At 55.2% G+C, this 14,465-nt stretch overlaps 1 protein-coding gene across 1 annotated transcript in view; it reads left to right on the top strand.

Moving 5' to 3' along the window:
- The first annotated feature begins 6,795 nt into the window (after positions 1-6,795).
- Positions 6,796-14,465, top strand: part of LOC119974303 (POU domain, class 2, transcription factor 2-like) — a 430,216-nt gene continuing 422,546 nt past the window's right edge. The window contains exon 1 of the mRNA XM_038813076.1: positions 6,796-7,156. The gene's annotated coding sequence lies outside the window, so the exon portion shown is untranslated. The remainder of the gene's footprint in view (positions 7,157-14,465) is intronic.

The following is a 14,465-nucleotide window of genomic DNA, read 5'->3' as shown; positions in this document are numbered from 1 at the left end:
GTCCCTGTGGTCACTGTCCCTGTGGTCACTCTGTCCATGTGGTCACTGTCCCTGTGGTCACTGTCCCTGTGTTCATTGTCCCTGTGGTCACTGGCCCTGTGGTCACTCTGTCCCTGTGGTCACTCTGTCCCTGTGATCACACTATCCCTGTGGTCACTCTGTCCCTATGGTCACTCTGTCCCTGTGGTCACTGTCCCTGTGGTCACTGTCCCTGTGGTCACTCTGTCCCTGTGGTCACTGTCCCTGTTGTCACTGTCACTGTGGTTACTCTGTCCCTGTGGTCACTGTCCCTGTGGTCACTCTGTCCCTGTGGTCACTCTGTCCCTGTGGTCACTGTCCCTGTGGTCACTCTGTCCCTGTGGTCACGCTGTCGCTGTGGTCATTGTCCCTGTGGTCACTCTGTCCCTGTGGTCACTGTCCCTGTGGTCACTCTGTCCCTGTGGTCACTTTGTCCCAGTGGTCACTCTGTCACTGTGGTCACTCTGTCCCTGTGGTCACTGTCCCTGTGGTCACTCTCTGTAGTCACTGTCCATGTGGTCACTGTCCCTGTGGTTACTCTGTCCCTGTGGTCACTGTCCCTGTGGTCACTCTGTCCCTGTGGTCACTGTCCCAGTGGTCACTCTGTCACTGTGGTCACTGTCGCTGTGGTCACTCTCTGTAGTCACTGTCCATGTGGTCACTGTCCCTGTGGTTACTCTGTCCCTGTGGTCACTGTCCCTGTGGTCACTCTGTCCCTGTGGTCACTGTCCCTGTGGTCACACTGTCGCTGTGGTCACTGTCCCTGTGGTCACTCTGTCCCTGTGGTCACTCTGTCCCTGTGGTCACTATCCCTGTGGTCACTGTTCCTATGGTCACTCCCTGTGGTCACTGTCCCTGTGGTCACTGTCCCTGTGGTCACCCTGTCCCTATGGTCACTGTCCCTATGGTCACTGTCCCTGTGGTCGCTGTTCCTGTGGTCACTCTGTCCCTGTGGTCACACTGCCTCTGTGGTCATTGTCCCTGTGGTCACTCTGTCCCTGTGGTCACTCTGTCCCTGTGGTCACTGTCCCTGTGGTCACCCTGTCCCTGTGGTCACTCTGTCACTGTGGTCACTGTGTCCCTGTGGTCACTGTCCCTGTGGTCACTCCCTGTAGTCACTGTCCCTGTGATCACTCTGTCCCTGTGGTCACACTGTCCCTGTGGTCACTGTGCCTGGGGTCACTGTCCCTGTGGTCACTGTCCCTGTGGTCACTCTGTCCCTGTGGTCACTCTGTTCCTGTGGTCACTGTCCCTGCGGTCACTGTCCCTGTGGTCACTCTGTCTCTGTGGTCACTGTCCCTGTGGTCACTGTCCCTGTGGTCACTCTGTCCCTGTGGTCACTGTCCCTGTGGTCACACTGTCGCTGTGGTCACTGTCCCTGTGGTCACTCTGTCCCTGTGTCACTCTGTCCCTGTGGTCACTATCCCTGTGGTCACTGTTCCTATGGTCACTCCCTGTGGTCACTGTCCCTGTGGTCACTGTCCCTGTGGTCACCCTGTCCCTATGGTCACTGTCCCTATGGTCACTGTCCCTGTGGTCGCTGTTCCTGTGGTCACTCTGTCCCTGTGGTCACACTGCCTCTGTGGTCATTGTCCCTGTGGTCACTCTGTCCCTGTGGTCACTCTGTCCCTGTGGTCACTGTCCCTGTGGTCACCCTGTCCCTGTGGTCACTCTGTCACTGTGGTCACTGTGTCCCTGTGGTCACTGTCCCTGTGGTCACTCCCTGTAGTCACTGTCCCTGTGATCACTCTGTCCCTGTGGTCACACTGTCCCTGTGGTCACTGTGCCTGGGGTCACTGTCCCTGTGGTCACTGTCCCTGTGGTCACTCTGTCCCTGTGGTCACTCTGTTCCTGTGGTCACTGTCCCTGCGGTCACTGTCCCTGTGGTCACTCTGTCTCTGTGGTCACTGTCCCTGTGGTCACTGTCCTGTGGTCACTCTGTCCCTGTCGTCCCTGTGGTCACTCTGTCCCTGTGGTCACTGTTCCTCTGGTCACTCTGTCCCTCTGGTCACTGTCCCTGTGGTCACTCTGTCCCTGTGGTCACTCTGTCCCTGTGGTCACTGTCCCTGTGGTCACTCTGTCCCTGTGGTCACTCTGTCCCTGTGGTCACTCTGTCCCTGTGGTCACTGTCCCTGTGGTCACTCCCTGTGGTCACTGTCCCTGTCGTCACTCTGTCCCAGTGGTCACCGTCCCTGTGGTCACTTTCCCCTTGGTCACTCTGTCCCTTTGGTCACTGTCCCTGTGCTCACTGTCCCTGTGGTCACTCTGTCCCTGTGGTCACTCTGTCCCTTTGGTTACTGTCCCTGTGGTCACTCTGTCCCTGTGGTCACTCTGTCCCTTTTGTCACTGTCCCTGTGGTCACTGTCCCTCTGGTCACTGACCCTGTGGTCACTCTGTCCCTGTGGTCACTCTGTCCCTGTGGTCACTCTGTCCCTGTGGTCACTCTGTCCCTGTGCTCACTGTCCCTGTGGTCACTCTGTCCCTGTGGTCACTGTCCCTGTGGTCACTCTGTCCCTGTGGTCACTGTCCCTGTGGTCACTCTGTCCCTGTGGTCACTGTCCCTGTGGTCACTCTGTCCCTGTGGTCACTGTGTCCCTGTGGTCACTGTCCATTTGGTCACACTGTCCCTGTGGTCACTGTGTCCCTGTGGTCACTGTCCCTGTGGTCACTCTGTCTCTGTGGTCACTGTCCCTGTGGTCACTCCCTGTGGTCACTCTGTCCCTGTGGTCACTGTCCCTGTGGTCACTGTCCCTGTGGTCACTGTCCCTGTGGTCACTCTGTCCCTGTGGTCACTGTGTCCCTGTGGTCACTGTCCCTGTGGTCACTCTGTCTCTGTGGTCACTGTCCCTGTGGTCACTCCCTGTGGTCACTCTGTCCCTGTGGTCACTCTGTCCCTGTGCTCACTGTCCCTGTGGTCACTGTGTCCCTGTGGTCACTGTGTCCCTGTGGTCACTGTCCCTGTGGTCACTCTGTCTCTGTGGTCACTGTCCCTGTGGTCACTCCCTGTGGTCACTCTGTCCCTGTGGTCACTGTGTCCCTGTGGTCACTGTCCCTGTGGTCACTCTGTCTCTGTGGTCACTGTCCCTGTGGTCACTCTGTCCCTGTGGTCACTCTGTCCCTGTGGTCACTCTGTCCCTGTGGTCACTGTCCCTGTGGTCACTCTGTCCCTGTTGTCACTGTCCCTGTGGTCACTCTGTCCCTGTGGTCACTGTCCCTGTGGTCACTGTCCCTGTGTTCATTGTCCCTGTGGTCACTGGCCCTGTGGTCACTCTGTCCCTGTGGTCACTGTCCCTGTGGTCACTCTGTCCATGTGGTCACTGTCCCTGTGGTCACTCTGTCCCTGTTGTCACTGTCCCTGTGGTCACTGTCCCTGTGGTTACTCTGTCCCTGTTGTCACTCTGTCCCTGTGGTCACTCTGTCCCTTTGGTTACTGTCCCTGTGGTCACTCTGTCCCTGTGGTCACTCTGTCCCTTTTGTCACTGTCCCTGTGGTCACTGTCCCTCTGGTCACTGACCCTGTGGTCACTCTGTCCCTGTGGTCACTCTGTCCCTGTGGTCACTCTGTCCCTTTGGTTACTGTCCCTGTGGTCACTCTGTCCCTGTGGTCACTCTGTCCCTTTTGTCACTGTCCCTGTGGTCACTGTCCCTCTGGTCACTGACCCTGTGGTCACTCTGTCCCTGTGGTCACTCTGTCCCTGTGGTCACTCTGTCCCTGTGGTCACTCTGTCCCTGTGGTCACTCTGTCCCTTTGGTTACTGTCCCTGTGGTCACTCTGTCCCTGTGGTCACTCTGTCCCTTTTGTCACTGTCCCTGTGGTCACTGTCCCTCTGGTCACTGTCCCTGTGGTCACTCTGTCCCTGTGGTCACTCTGTCCCTGTGGTCACTCTGTCCCTGTGGTCACTCTGTCCCTGTGCTCACTGTCCCTGTGGTCACTCTGTCCCTGTGGTCACTGTCCCTGTGGTCACTCTGTCCCTGTGGTCACTGTCCCTGTGGTCACTCTGTCCCTGTGGTCACTGTCCCTGTGGTCACTCTGTCCCTGTGGTCACTGTGTCCCTGTGGTCACTGTCCATTTGGTCACACTGTCCCTGTGGTCACTGTGTCCCTGTGGTCACTGTCCCTGTGGTCACTCTGTCTCTGTGATCACTGTCCCTGTGGTCACTCCCTGTGGTCACTCTGTCCCTGTGCTCACTGTCCCTGTGGTCACTGTCCCTGTGGTCACTGTCCCTGTGGTCACTCTGTCCCTGTGGTCACTGTGTCCCTGTGGTCACTGTCCCTGTGGTCACTCTGTCTCTGTGGTCACTGTCCCTGTGGTCACTCCCTGTGGTCACTCTGTCCCTGTGGTCACTCTGTCCCTGTGCTCACTGTCCCTGTGGTCACTGTGTCCCTGTGGTCACTGTGTCCCTGTGGTCACTGTCCCTGTGGTCACTCTGTCTCTGTGGTCACTGTCCCTGTGGTCACTCCCTGTGGTCACTCTGTCCCTGTGGTCACTGTGTCCCTGTGGTCACTGTCCCTGTGGTCACTCTGTCTCTGTGGTCACTGTCCCTGTGGTCACTCTGTCCCTGTGGTCACTCTGTCCCTGTGGTCACTCTGTCCCTGTGGTCACTGTCCCTGTGGTCACTCTGTCCCTGTTGTCACTGTCCCTGTGGTCACTCTGTCCCTGTGGTCACTGTCCCTGTGGTCACTGTCCCTGTGTTCATTGTCCCTGTGGTCACTGGCCCTGTGGTCACTCTGTCCCTGTGGTCACTGTCCCTGTGGTCACTCTGTCCATGTGGTCACTGTCCCTGTGGTCACTCTGTCCCTGTTGTCACTGTCCCTGTGGTCACTGTCCCTGTGGTTACTCTGTCCCTGTTGTCACTCTGTCCCTGTGGTCACTCTGTCCCTGTGGTCACTGTCCCTGTGGTCACTCTGTCCATGTGGTCACTGTCCCTGTGGTCACTGTCCCTGTGTTCATTGTCCCTGTGGTCACTGGCCCTGTGGTCACTCTGTCCCTGTGGTCACTCTGTCCCTGTGATCACTGTCCCTGTGGTCACTGGCCCTGTGGTCACTCTGTCCCTGTGGTCACTCTGTCCCTGTGATCACACTATCCCTGTGGTCACTCTGTCCCTGTGGTCACTCTGTCCCTGTGGTCACTGTCCCTGTGGTCACTGTCCCTGTGGTCACTCTGTCCCCTGTGGTAACTCCCTCCCCTGTGGACACTCTGTTGTCTGTGACCAGTATGTGCCATGTGGCGTTTCACTCTTGACTTTCTTCACATAAATCTACAGCTATTCTCCTACCTTGAAACGGCTGGCAGGGCCCCGGATTGGTTCTCGAAGCTCAAGCTGCAGATACGGGGCCCCGTACTTCTGGTCGGGGGTCCGTGTATGGCCTGCAGCGCTCGCGCCGTGTGCGATGGCGGACTTGGACTGTGGACCGATATCGATAATGTAGGCCCCCCGAGATGGCGTGCACCCGCGGAGCCGAGCCGTCCAATCGTTTCCCTGGCAACCCATGAGGCCCTCCCCACGTGCTCGATCATCCCGCCCCCCCACCTGGGCGGCTGAGGACTGAGTCCGCATACGCAGGATCCAGCCCCACGTCTTTGCCCATTCTCCTAACCTGTCCAAGTCCTTCTGCAGCCCGACTACTTCCTCAATACTGCCTGTCCCTCTAAAGATCTTGCTCCTATTTTCTCCTCCCCACGTTGCACTGTGCATTCGTTGGACGAACCAGGGACAGCATGTACTGAGGGGTTCAAAACTAAATCCCTCAATTCTGGGCTCTCCTGGATCTGCTGATTTGTCTCGAATCGCTAATGCGTTAGAGACCCTCAGCAGATCCCTCTCTGGCGAATGCCCAGCATCTTCTGTAACCGGTTTTGGGGTCTTTTGTGGCATCACACCCGGTTTCAAAGATGCGTCGTGTGTGTATGTGTGAATGAGTGTCTGTGTCTGTAAGTGTGTCTGTGTGGTTTTAAGCATGTCTGTGTGTATGTAACTGTTTGTCTGCGTGTGTGAGCGTGCATGTGGCGAGTGTGAGTATGTAAGTGTGTGTGTGAGTGCGTGTGGGTGAGTGTGATCTGTGTATGTAATTGTGAGTGTGTGTGTTAGTGTAGTGTGTGTGAGTGGGTGTGTATGGGAGTGTGAGTGTATGGGAGTGTGGGAGTGTGTATGTGTGAGTGGATGTATGCTAGTGAGTGCATGTGTGCTTATATGCGTGAATGTAAGTGCGTGTGAGTTTGTGTATGTGTGGTGAGTGTGTGTGTTAGTGAGTGCGTATGTGTGGTGAGTATATGCATGAATGTGAGTGTGCATGTGTGTGTGTGTGTTTGTGTGTGAGAGAGTGTGTGCTATGTCTCGAGGCAGAGCTCGTTGCTATGGGCTGCGGCAGTGTGGGGAGGAATGGAGGAAGGGGGAGGTGTGATTTTGCTGTGTTATGAGGGTAGAACATTGTACCTTTAGAATAATTGCTTTTATGTGCACAGGGCTGGGGACGGGGGGACGGGGGTGTGTGCTGGTGGGAGAGAGGGGGGGGGGCGGGGGGGAAGGAGGGAGAGTTGGTGATGGTGGCTCCTCTGAAGGGGGAGCGAGAGGGGACGGCCAGATCGTTCCCTGGAAATTGGCCGTCAGCTGTCAAACTGGGGAAGAGTATGAAAGAGAGAGAGAGAATGATAGTAGCAGACAATACAGGAAGATTAGGTTGAATGGGGGGGGGGGGGGGGGGAGTGGGGGAGTCTATTGTTCCCAAGTAATGGTGAAGCCCAGATGCATTTACATTGGGCTATGAACTGCTAACTCAAACAGACAAAGGGGGTACTACTGTGTGCCTCTGTGTGGGGGTGTGTGTGTGCATGTGTGTGTGTGTATGTGTGCATGTGTGTATTTTAATACATAGATACATAGCCTGTGCACAAATTACTGTCACTGTCAAAATCTTCAGCACCAATACTTTACTCTCTTTGGAGACACAGATAGAGAGACACACACACACATACACACACACACACACACACCAACTTGGGTCCCTGGAATGCCAGTTCCGAAAGCTGCCTCCCAGCCTTGCTATGTTTGTTCCATTATCCGTTCCCTTCATATTTCAGCGCTGTACATCTGACAACGTATGGAAGCTGAAATCGACCCTGGGACTGCGAACGTCTGACGGTAAGCTGACGAGAATGAGAGAGAGGGAGAGAGAGGGAGAAGCCGGGAGAGAGAGAGGAAAAGGCTTCTTTTTATTCATGCAGTATTGATCTGAATGTCACTGTGTGGATCGAGCGGCCAAGGCAGGGAAACCGGTCGATAGTGAAAAAGGCGTCGGGGATTACTGGGGGCTGCTGTTAGCAGGGAGAGGCTGTGGAGAGAGAGAGAGAGAGAGAGAGAGAATGTGGAGAATATTGTGGAGATAAGCAAAGTGATTGTTTCTCAATAGGTAAATAATTTATGCTTATTAGTTGGAATAAAAGCCAGAGACTTGTCGGGGGGCTTGCCTTCCTGCTGCGGGATTTATCCAGCGAATTTGTCGAACTGTGTGATATCCCGGAGAGCAGTTAGCAGAGCCAGAGTCTTATCTTGTCACTAGTTGAGGAGTCGCTGGGCCTTTGTATCCAGCCTCTTTCTCTCCCCCTCTCTCTCTCGTTTGTTTTTTTTGTCTCCTAATGTTGACCACTTTTTCTTTCTGTCACATTGTTTAGCACACTCGAACGGGCTTGCCTGTCACTCTATGGTTCCTTTATTGCTATCCACCCCTGGATTTTGCCTGCCTATCTCTGCTCCCCCACCCTCCACCCCCCACTGCCGCCAAAAAAACCTCCCGTGGATTTTACCAGTGCCTTTTTTCCGCAAGCGATTCTTTGTCTGAGTCCTGTGCCTGGCGGCAACCACTTCACCCTAACCTTTATCCTCTTTCCCTTCCCGTCTGTAATCCCGTCATCCCTCCCTCTGTCCCTCATCCTCTCGTCCCTCTCTCTGTTCCTCTCTCCCTTACTCCCTCATCCCTCCTTCTATCCCTCTCTCTCTCCCTCGTCCCCATATCCCTCTTGTCTCCCACATCCCTCTATCCTTCTTTCGCCCTCACCCCCTGGACCTTCTCTCTGTCCCTCTGCCTCATCTGCTCATCCCTCGCTCTGTCCCTCTCACCCCCTCATTCCTCTCTCCCTCATCCCCAATCCCTCTGTCCCCTCTCCCTCATCCCCCTCATCCCTCTCTTTCCCCATCCCCTCATCCCTTTCTTTGTTCCCCTCTCTCATCTCTGTCCCTCTCTCTTCCTCATCCCCTTATCCCTCTCTCTCCCTCATCCCTCTCTCCCCCATACACTCATCCCGCTCTCTCTCTGTCCCTCATCCCTCTCTCTGTCCCTCATTCTCTCATCCCTCCCTGTCCCTCTCCCTCTCTAATACCCTCATCCCTTTCTCTCCCTCTCTCCCTAATCCCCTCTTCCCTCTATCTATCCCTCTCCCTCATCTCCTCATCACTCTCTATGCTCCTCTCTGTCCCTCATCTTATCCCTCTCTCTATCCCTCTCTCTCATCCTCTCTCTCCCTCATCCCCCCATGCCTCTCTCTGATCCTCTCCCTGAACCTGTCATCCCTCTCTCTCCCTCATTCCCTCATTCGTCTCTATCTTTCTGTCACTGATCCCCTCATCCTCTCTCTGTCCCGCTCTCTCTCCCTTATCCCCTCATCATTCTCCCTGATCCCTTTCCCTTTATCTGATGCCTAAATCCCTCTCTCTGTCCCTCTCTCTCTATCTGATCCCCTATTCTCTCTCTGATTCTCTCCTGATTCCCTCATCTCTCTGTTTCTCTCTCTCTCTCTCTCTTTCAGTCTTTCTCCCCCTGATCCCTTCATCCCTCTGTCTGTCCCTCTCTCGCTCTCTCCCTCATCCCTCTTTCTGTCCCTCTTTATCTGATCCCCTCATCCCTCTATTCCTCGCTCTCCCTCATCCCTCTCTCTATTCCTCGCTCGTCTCATCCGTCTCTCTATTCCTCACTCTCCCTCATCCCTCTCTCTATTCCTCGCTCTCCCTCATCCCTCTCTCTATTCCTCGCTCTCCCTCGTCCCTCTCTCTATTCCTCGCTCTCCCTCTCTATTCCTCGCTCTCCCTCATCCCTCTCTCTATTCCTCGCTCTCCCTCTCTCTGTTCCTCGCTCTCACTCATCCCTCTCTCTATTCCTCGCTCTCCCTCATCCCTCTCTCTATTTCTCGCTCTCCCTCTCTCTATTCCTCGCTCTCACTCATCCCTCTCTCTATTGCTCGCTCTCACTCATCCCTCTCTCTATTCCTCGCTCTCCCTCATCCCTCTCTCTATTCCTCGCACTCCCTCATCCCTCTCTCTATTCTTCGCTCTCACTCATCCCTCTCTCTATTCCTCGCTCTCCCTCATCCCTCTCTTGCTCTCCTTCCACACCCTTCTTTTGATTGGGGTGTGTTTTTGGTTCTGACCACTTTAATACCCTCTCAAGTTGTAAATGACCAGAATCCTGCGGCCTGTGGCCCACCGGCACCCACCTCCTTGCCCTCCCCTTCATGCTAACCCACCAATCCCGCCATTAACCCAAGCCCATGGTGTAGTACATCTCCTTGGGGCATTTCTGTCTTGCAAGTCTTGGGGCATTTTTTCATGTGTATTTGTTTGGATTGTTTCTGGGACAAATGGAACTGGAGGTGACAGGATTGCTCCAGTTGTATGCCAGGGGTGGGGCAGTGGGTGGGTGATGGATGGATCTTGGCCATGGGGGAGTGGGAGGGGATGTGTCCGAGCTTGTACACAGGTGTTGGGGCAATTGTGCGTGTCGATAAATGAGGAGTTACCCTTGCCTCGGACCCCCCTCCCCCCCGGGCGGAGACACAGCTTGTTGTGTGGCTATTGTCTGTTAGACTCACAGTCCCAATTGTTTATGCTGGCCTCTCATTGCCCCATGCTGTGGTCCCTTGTCACATCTCTTCACAATCACCCCGGGCTTTGTTTGAATTCAGCAGCCTTCAAAATACTGTTTCCATCTCTGAGCTGCAGTTGATCGTGGTGGGGGCAGGTCGGGCATGGGGTGGGCAGGGTGGAGATGGGGTGACAAGAAAGGGGATGGGGATGGGAAGGCAGCGGGAAGAGGGACTAATGACAGTCGCAGTTTAGTATCATTCCCCTTCGTGCTGCAACATCACAGGGGCAGGCTTCATTGCCTTTCATTCCGACGTGTACGCAGGCAAATTTCCAAATTTCCCAGCATTCCGGAATTCAGTCAGGATTCAGGAATGAGAGGAAGGCTTCTGGAAATGTGCCACCCACCCACCCCTCCCAGCGTTTGGATGTGTGGCCTGTCTCAGCCGGTTACTAACCAACCTGCCTGCAATTCGGGGAGATGATGGGTGGGGGGGGGGACGACTCTGCCAGCCCCAATTGCTCGCAATGACCAGTGACTCTTATCGCCTGACGCCTGTTGTGCCATCAAGACTGGTGGGCCAAGCTCCAACAACGTCTGAGCGAAGGCCTGCTGGGGAATGTTTTTCCTCAACATGTCGGCAAACATGCCATTTTAGAGGGAGGTTCTGTTAAGAGTCACTCCCTTTGCTGTGGTGGCTGGCTGTCACCTGTAGGCCGAGGCTGGGGAAAGGTTGGCAGACCTCCCTTCCCTGAAAGGGGATGGCGCTTGAAGAGAGTTTCACTCTAGATTTTCGAATATACTAAAGGCCGAGTTAGAACTTTGATTGGCATGGGGCCGGGAGTTGAGAGGGGGGTGGGTGGGACAGAAAAGTGGAGTTGAGATCAGCCGGAATCTTATGGAGCAAAGGAACAGGCCTGAAATGGGCTCTTCCAGTCCTTTTCTCAGACCCAGATCGATTTGTTTATCATTCGCCCAGAGGATGTTTGCTGGCTAGGCTAGCATTCATTGCCCCACCCCTCTAGGGGCAGTCCGACTATGGGTGATAAATGCGGGGCCTGGTCAGCGACATCCTACATCTCGTAAATGAATCGGCAGTAGTTCAAAACCACATTTGTTGGCCCAGACTTGGTCACTCAGACAGATATCTTCCACCAACCTTGGCAGCCAACCATTAGATATTTCTCAAGTGCCAATTTGAAGTAATTGTTGTTGTAAATTGAAACCTTAGTCTTTGCTGCAAGGATAATGCCAACAGATCGGGTGAGTGCTGTTCTCGGCCGCCCACGGTACAATATCAGCCTATGGTTCTCTCTGCCTGTTGTAACCTCTATATGTGGTCTTCCTGCTGATGGAACCATCAATTCTACGGACACGTGCTTGTAGGATTAGAATAGCGGTTTTAATATACTTACAACAGAGCCAGCCTGTTAGCCGTTGAACTTTCGGTGAACTGGCTGGCTGACTCTGTGACACGGATCTTTATACAGCAGCTCCAGGGGGAGGAGTTCTGGGCGGAGCCAAGGGGGGTGCCCAGTACAAACCCTCGAGTACTCCCAGAGCTACTCCCCCTGGTGGTCAGGTAGTGCAACTTCACTTACAATATTGATACATGTATATACTTGGAATAGTGTGACATTGGTAACTATAAGACCGTGTGAATCTCATTCACCACATTCACCACCTGTGAAAAAAATCGAGTCCGGCGGACTGGTGGCTCACAGAGTTAGTCTGTCAGGTGGACAAATTGTTCGTTTTGATCTGCGGAGCACCGGGGTTGCAGCCTCTTGCGGTGGCTGGGTGGGTGTTGAGAGCTGGGGTACGATGGCAGACTCCGGGGCGGGTCTCATCCAAACTTCATACACCTCTGGCTCGACCGGAGACTGGGGGCGCTGGGGGCGGGCTGGTGCTGGCGCGTGGAACCGGTGGGGGTGAGCTTGCGGAATCGGGGGCGCGAGGGGGCGGCAGCATAGGGAACAGGGTAAGGGGTTCCTCAGTGGGGGTAGGGGGGGGGGGGGGGCTGGATCCAGCGGGTGCCAGGTCCCGAAGGGATACTGTGTCCTGGCGACCATCCGGGAACTCCACGAATACGTACTGGGGGTTGGAATGGAGGAGGCGCACCTTTTCAACAAGGGGGTCAGTTTTGTGACCCCTGACGTGCTTCCTCAGGAGGACCGGGCCTGGTGTCCTCAGCCACACCGGAAGTGAGACCCCTGTGGTAGTGCCCCTAGAAAAAATGAAATAGCCGCTCGTGAGGGGTTTGATTTGTCGCTGTACAGAGGAGTGATCTAATTGCGTGGAGCGCGTCTGGGAGGACTTCTTGCCATTGGGAGACTTGGAGTTTTCTAGACCGGAGGGTCAGTAGGACGGTCTTCCAGACCGTCACGTTCTCCCTCTCCACCTGCCCGTTCCCCCTGGGGTTGTAGCTGGTAATCCTGCTCGAGGCGATGCCCTTGTCGAGCAGGTACCAACGCAGCTCGTCGCTCATAAAGGACGAATCCCGGTCGCTGTGCACGTAGCTGGGGAAACCGAACAGGGTGAAGACACTATGCAGGGCCCTAATGACTGTGTGGGAGGTCATGTCGGGGCACGGAATGGCAAAAGGGAATCGGGAGAACTCATCGATGATGTTGAGGAAATAAATGTTCTTGTTAGTGGAGGGGAGTGGCCTTTTGAAATCGATCGCAAGGCGTTCAAAGGGCCTAGAAGCCTTGACCAGGTGGGCCCTGTCTGGTCTATAGAAGTGCGGTTTGCACTCTGCACAGATCGGGCAGTCCCTGGGGACCACTTTTACCTCCTCGTTGGAGAAAGGCAGGTTTCGGGCTCTGATGTAGTGGGCGAGCCGGGTGACCCCTGGATGGCTGAGGTCAACGTGGATGGCTTTCAGACGGCTGATCTGCGCGCTGGCGCATGTCCCGCGGGATAGGGCATCCGAGGGCTCGTTGAGCTTCCCCGGTCGATATTTAATATCGTAACTATAGGTGGAGAGTTCGATCCTCCACCAAAGGATTTTATCATTTTTTATTTTGCCCCTTTGCGAGTTGTCAAACATAAAGTTGGTCGGTGATGAGGGTGAACCTCCTACCTGCGAGGTAATGCCTCCAGTGACGAACAGCCTCCACGATGGCTTGTGCTTCCTTCTCGACAGAGGAGTGTCGGAGTTCTGAAGCGGATAGGGTACGGGAGAAAAATACAACGGGCCTCCCTGCCTGATTTAAAGTGGCTGCTAGAGCTACCTCTGAGGCGTCGCTCTCAACCTGAAAGGGAGTGGATTCATCCACCTCCAGCATGGCTGCTTTGGCAATGCCCTCCTTGATGCAGCTGAAGGCCTGGCACGCCTCAGCAGACAGGGGAAATTGTGTGGCCTTAAAGAGTGGGCAGGCTTTGTCCGCATATTGAGGGACCCACTGGGCGTAGTATGAAAAGAACCCCAAGCACCATTTGAGGGCCTTGGGGCAATGAGGGAGGGGGAGTTCTAAGAGGTCCGGGTCTGGGCCCAGGACTCCGTTCTCCACGACGTAGCCAAGGATGGCCAGTCCGTTTGTGCAGAAAACGCATTTCTCCTTGTTATAAGTGAGGTTTAATTTCTGTGCCGTCTGGAGAAAACGGTGGAGGTTGGCGTCGTGGTCCTGCTGGTCATAGCCGCAGATGGTAACATTGTCCAGATACGGAAACGTGGCCCGCAGCCCGTACTGGTCTACCATTCGGTCCATTGCTCGTTGGAACACCGAAACCCCATTAGTGACGCCGAAGGGGACCCGGAGGAAATGGAAGAGGCGGCCATCGGCCTCGAACGCCGTGTAGTGGCGGTCCTCCGGGCGGATTGGGAGCTGGTGGTATGCAGACTTCAGATCCACCGTGGAAAATAGCCGATATTGGGCGATCTGGTTAACCATGTCTGCAATTCTGGGGAGGGGATACGCGTCTGGGAGCGTAAAGCGATTTATGGTCTGGCTATAGTCGACGACCATGCAAAATTTTCCCCCGGTCTTGACGACCACCACCTGAGCTCTCCAGGGACTATTACTGGCCTCTATGATCCCCTCACTGAGCAGCCGTCGGACTTCTGTTCTGATAAATACCCTATCCTGCAGGCTGTATCGCCTGCTGCGAGTAGCTACTGGTTTGCAATCGAGTGAGATTGGCGAAGAGAGGAGGGGGGGGGGGGAGATGCGCAGCGTGGCTAGGCTGCAGATAGTGAGTGGGGGCAGGGGCCCGCCGAAGCTGAGGGTGAGGCTCTTGAGGTTGCACTGGAAATCCAGGCCTAATAAGAGTGGGGCGCAGAGATCAGGCAGGACGTAAAGTGAGCGTAGCGACAGTGCGTCCTTGGATTTGGACTGAGTGGGAGCCCGAAGCGAGGGCGATAGTTTGGCTCACAGGAAAAATAGGAAGCGAACAGCATCTTACCAGCTCTGGGTGTATGAAGCTCTCGGTGCTCCCGGAGTCAAAGAGGCATGGCGTGCTGTACCCGTCGATCTGGACCTCCGCCATCGAACTTCGTAGGTGCTTGGGGCGGGATTGAACTAGGGTGACCGCGTTGAGTAGCGGGCCGCGTGATGAGTGCCCGGGAAAGTCGTAGTCTTCCGAGTGGGCGTC

The sequence above is a fragment of the Scyliorhinus canicula genome, chromosome 12 (genome assembly GCF_902713615.1).
Source record: "Scyliorhinus canicula chromosome 12, sScyCan1.1, whole genome shotgun sequence".
NCBI classification, from domain to species: domain Eukaryota; kingdom Metazoa; phylum Chordata; class Chondrichthyes; order Carcharhiniformes; family Scyliorhinidae; genus Scyliorhinus; species Scyliorhinus canicula.
This window is presented reverse-complemented; position numbering and strand designations above follow the sequence as displayed.